Below are 5,761 nucleotides of genomic sequence, written 5' to 3'. Positions count from 1 at the left end.
CCAAACCACCACGATCGGATCGTGGGATGGCATGCGCCGCTTTACCCGTTCAGACCTCGTCTTTCGGTTGTGATCAAACAGCTCCACGGATTACCACGACCTGACCTGACGTGGTAAACACTTGAGCAAGGGCATGGGAGTTTGCACAAAGATGTTTATGAAGGAATTAGGCATGGGAAGTAGTTTTTACTTCCATTCCCTTGTTTGGCATATGATAAGAATTGGCGTGAGATAAAACTCTCCTCACGAATTAACAGGGTATCCCTGAGAAGAAATCGGTGGGAATTGGCTTCCCCAACTCCCAGTCCCCTTCCCACTTAAACTCTCATTCCCTCTAATCAAACAGTGGATTTTTAATCTCCTTACCCCTCAACTTCCATTCCCCATCTCTAATTCCCCCGAACCAAACACGCTGTGAGTTCACAACCTACAGCCAGCCCTCGATCGACCTCACCTGCTCCGCCCGCCGCCCCGACATGAGTGATCAGGAGGGCGGCATCATGGAGATCGACGACCTCCTCTCCGAGGTCCTGCTCCGCCTCCCGCCGGAGCCGTGCTCCCTCCCGCGCGCCTCCCTCGTCTCCACGCGCTGGCGCCGCCTCTCTCGTGACCCCGCCTTCCTCCATCGCTTTCGTGCCTGCCACCGCCGCCACGCGCCCCTCCCGGGCGCCTTCTTCACCGACTACTCCGGCAGCACCAACCGCCACAGCCACGTCTCCTTCGCCCCTACGCTCGATCCCCCCAACCGCGTCCGCTTCTCCTTCCCGGCCTTCCAGTACCCCTGCATGGTCCTCGACTGCCGCCACGGCCTCCTTGTTAGATGGTCAACCTCTCTCTCTCTCTCTCTCTCTCTCTCTCTCTCTCTCTCTCTCTCTCTCTCTCTTTCTCTCTCTCTCTCCTCTCCTGCATGCGCACGACTGCTTGATCCCACGATTTCATGCACGTCGCCATACCCGGCACCTCGCGCCCCTGTTGTAACCTCTGTAACTCATGCATACATTGAGATCAATACGATCGGCAGCACTTCAAGGGTGCCATTGCCATTCATTCACCTATTCACATGGTATCAGACGTTGAGTTCCTTCCTCGCCTGTAAGCCTCTCTCGTCTCCACTCTCCTGCCGCGCGCATGGCGACGCCGCCGCAGCCACCTCCCCCTCCTCCACCTCCTCCTCCATCTCCTCCTCCACCCCCATCTACCCATGGCACCGACGGCTCTCCCACGACGTTGTCGCGCGCCGGCAGCAACCAAGCTCCCATCCCCATCCAACCCCTTCTCACACCCTCCACGTTCAACCGCGATGCGCTGTTCGTTCCTAACCCCGGCGCCTCCTCCTCCACGGCGGCCCCCAACCCCTCTCCTCTCGTTGCCATCTTCATCAACCAGCACGTCCCGGTTGTCCTTTCACTCAATCCCCCCAACTTTTCCCACTGGCGCACCCTCTTTGAAGTCACGTTTCAGAAGCATGCCGTCACCGCGCACATCTCCAACCCGCCGCACCCTCGCGATCCGCTCTGGGTCCAGATGATGCCCACATCATCTCATGGCTCTACAACCGTATCTCTCCGGAGGTCTTCGGGCTCATTCATCAGCTACTCTTCCTGGAGAACACAGAGCACCAAGTGGTGTTCCTCTCCATGGAGTTTTGCCGCATCGATCAAGGCGCATCGCCCATCTTCTCCTACCTCGCACGTCTCAAGGACTGCGCGGACCGTCTCGCCGAGCTTGGAGCCACCGTCACCGACCGGGACCAGGTTCTGAACATGTTCCGCGGACTGCATCCCCGCTTTCGGTATGCCATCCCGATCCTCACGATGCAGACTCCGTTCCCGACGCTGCTCCGTTGTTGGGCGTTCCTGCTCCTCGAGGAGAGTCGCCTCGCCGCCGACACCACCACTAAGACAGCCCTCCACGCCGCTCGCGTCCCTAGCAACACCAACACCGGCGGGGGCGGTGCTGGGCATGGTGGCTCCGTCCGCACCAGTAGTGGGGGCGGTAACCGCTCGCGAGGCCGACGCGGCGGCAACGGTTCCGGCGGGGGCCAGCCCTCCAACTCCGGCGGGGGTGGACACCAGGCGCGCCCACCTGCTCCCTCGGCTGCTCCATGGACTGGCATGGTTCATGCCTGGCCCATGCCATGGCGCCCACATGCACCCGGCGCAGGCATCCTTGGTCCTCGTCCCGGTGGAGGAGCTCCGTTCGCTGGTACGACCACGCATCACCCTGCGAAAAGATGTGGTAGCTCCCGGGGGTCGGGGCACCCTGTTATCCTATCCATCCGACCTCGTTGAGATTCGTATGGTCTTCTGTCAAACTGCAGAGCATCTGCAGCGTCTGCATGCTTACCAGTCCATTTGACCTTCCTAATTGTTTTGCTACTAGGGACTAGTAGGCTATAGGTAGCAGCCATCTTGGGGCAGCAGGAGCAGCCATAGTGCTGAAACGAGTTGTCATATCAGTCGTGTTTTGCATAGCTGGCTACTATTCCCGACAGCGGCGTCAGGCTATGCATGGGCCATCTTTATTTTACTTGATGGCGAAACTGTTCCTGGTTTGGACTGATTGAGCTAGGTGGAACGCTATGAATCAATGGTTATACTGCTGTGCATGTTATGAATCGATTCATGCATGGACCGTCTTTATTTTATAATTTTCTGGTCCGGCATCTTAGTGGGGCACAATTATTTACTTGGTTATTTTGATCGGGGAAGTTGATGTAGCTCTTTACTTGATAAAGAATGATGGGATGGGACGTCAAGACTCTGCAAATCCCTGTGGGAAAGGAGAGCAGTGACTGAGCTGTGTGACAGGTGAGGGAGATTCTGTGTATAGGTTGAACAGTGACCTACGCAGCCCATTGCCATTTTCAAATAGTTTACTTACTTCGGCTTTTACTGTTCACATAGCCTTTAACCCCATTCTCCATTACAGCACAGGGCACGGATCGCCAAGTCAGGACAGTGTGGATGAACGGCGAGATAGCCGGGTGTCCCGACCCCCGGGACCTAAAAGTCCTGTCTCATCACCCTGTCGTGCCCGGCGGACCTCCTACTGCGCCCCCGGTGACCTGGCATCCCGGCGTGGTGCCTGCTCATCCTCTGTACAATGCCGCGCCTGGCGGCAGCTACACTCCTGCCACTCCTGCTTGGGACTAGAACGCGCTCATTCACGTGCTCAATGCCATGACGATGCAGCAGCAGCAGCCGGCCCCTCTGACAGCCGACTGGTATCTCGACACGGGCGCCACAACCCACATGGCATCGTCCTCCAGCATGCTCTCCTCCTCTACCCCCTACACTTCCTCTCGCATAGTAGTCGGCGATGGATCCGAACTTGCAGTTACACACACCGGCCAGACGCACATTCTGACCACCGCTAAACCAATCTCTCTTCGTGACGTCCTAGTTTCTCCTCATCTCATTCGTAATCTTATTTCTGTTAAAAAGCTTGCCCGTGATAATCCTCTTAATGTCGAATTTGATGATCTAGACACCATCTCAGATGGGGTTCACCACCTCCATCGGTGCCTCTCTGATGATGTGTGAGTAGTTCTTTGTAGACCTTCAGGTCTGTAGTTAGTAGCTAGATGGCTTCATCTCTCTCTCTCTCTCTCTTGATTCTCAATACAATGGTCTCTTGGAGATCTATATGATGTAACTCTTTTTGCGGTGTGTTTGTTGGGATCTGGTGAACTTTGAGTTTATGATCAGTCATATCTTTTTATATCCATGAAAGTTATTTGAGTTTCTTTGATCTCTTATAGCCTCATATTTTTTCTCCGATATTTGGGTTTTGTTTGGCCAACTTGATCTATTTATCTTTCAATGGGAAGAGGTGCCCAGTAGTGGGTTCGATCTTAAGGTGCTCAATCCTAGTGACATAAAGGGAGCCGACACGTATGTATCATTGCTACTTAGGATAAAAAGACGGGATCTATATCTACGCAATTGATAAACGGAACTTGTCTACATCATGTCATCGTTCTTATTGTATTACTCCGTTTTTCCATGAACTTAATACACTAGATGCATGCTGGATAGCGGTCGATGTGTGGAGTAATAATAGTAGATGCAGGCAGGAGTGGGTCTACTAATCTTGGACATGATGCCTATGTAATGATCATTGCCTGGATATCGTCATAATTATTTGAGGTTCTATCAATTGCCCAACAGCAATTTCTTTACCCGCCGTTTGCTATCTTTCTTGAGAGAAGCCACTAGTGAAACCTACGGCCCCTGGGTCTTCTTCCTCATATATTTGCTTACGATCTACTTTTTCTTTGCATTTTTATTCAGATCTATTAAACCAAAAATCCAAATATACTTTGCTGCACTTTATTTTATTTGTGATCTACTATTTCAATCTACTACAATTTTCTAGCATCGTTACCCGAAAGGGATTGACAACCCCTTTAACACGTCAGGTTGCAAGGTGTTGTTATTTGTGTGCGGGTGATGTTCGTTGTGTTGCTTGGTTCTCCTACTGGTTCGATAACCTTAATTTCTTCACCGAGGGAAATACCTACTGTCACTGTGCTGCATCATCCCTTCCTCTTTGGGGAAGTACCGACGTAGTCCTAGCAGACAAGAGCTTTTCTGGCGCTATAGTCAGAGAGCGATCAAAAGAAATTTCTGGCGCCGTAGCCGTGGAGGATATTCAACATAACCAGGTTCCTAATCACAAATCTCATCTCCTCGCAATTTACATTATTTGCCTCTCGTTTTCCTCTCCCCCACTTCACAAAAATTTGCCGTTCTATTCGCCTCCCTTTTCCGTTCGCCGTTTTCTCGTCAGATCTATCCTTTGCTTGCAATCATGAGTGATTTCGGTATGGCACCAACAGTGATAGCCTAACTCCTAAAATAGGACATACGGGCAATCTGGATGCTAAAACTTTTATCTTGGGGCAAGGGAACGTTATGGGAAAAGAACGTATCCAAGAATTTTTCAATTCTATTGGGAAGCTTAGTCTTGATGATGCTCCTATACTTAAAACTACCAGATCTTATGCGGATGCTATTTCAGCACTAGTTCTGAAACTTGAAAGTAAATTTATTCGTACCCATCCTACCTTGCAAAGATTGTTTTTGAGCTCCCCATTATAAAGAATCCTAGAGCTAAAAAGTTGGCCACTCTCGTTCTTATGAATGAGTTTGACTACATAATACGGGAAGCTAGGGAAATCTTTGACTTTTATGGTATGAATCGTGAAAAACCTGTGATAGATGAAATTCTTTAAAATAATGATTATTCTTTAAGACATTTTCTTGGGGACAATAAAATCTTTGATGAGAATCTTAAAAAGGAAGTCCCAGTTTTAGATATAATCCAACAAGTCTTCAATAAGGTTAATCAACATTACTCTTGGATTGTTGCGGGAAATCAAAAGGGGTATGATGAAAACCAACTTAGGATTGCTAAGGCCTCTATGGATAACATGTTTTATGTTGTGTTTACAAAGCCTCATGATGAAAATATCTCTAAGAAAGTCAAGAAGAAGGATGACAAAACTTAGATCCTCGCCTTATGCCTAGCTAAGGGCGTAAAACTATAGCGCTTGTTGGGAGGCAACCCAATGAATAAAATTTATTCTTGCTTTTTACTTCCTGTTCTTGTGTGTTAGCACAATTATGATACTGTTATGATTGTGTTTTTATGTTTTAATTAGTGTTTGTTCCAAGTAAAGCCTTTAGGAACTTCTTGGGTGATAGTTGTTTGATCTTGCTGAAGAAATAGAAACTTTGATGCTCACAAAATTAAT

The 5,761-nt window shown here is 49.9% G+C and overlaps 1 pseudogene; it reads left to right on the top strand.

The window, feature by feature from the left end:
- The first annotated feature begins 1,128 nt into the window (after positions 1-1,128).
- On the top strand, positions 1,129-3,155 carry LOC147966594 (uncharacterized; annotated as a pseudogene).
- Positions 3,156-5,761: the final 2,606 nt, after the last annotated feature.

This window comes from Triticum urartu, chromosome 6A (genome assembly GCF_056163025.1).
Source record: "Triticum urartu cultivar PI428250 chromosome 6A, HENAU_Tu73, whole genome shotgun sequence".
In the NCBI taxonomy this organism is placed as follows: domain Eukaryota; kingdom Viridiplantae; phylum Streptophyta; class Magnoliopsida; order Poales; family Poaceae; genus Triticum; species Triticum urartu.
This window is presented reverse-complemented; position numbering and strand designations above follow the sequence as displayed.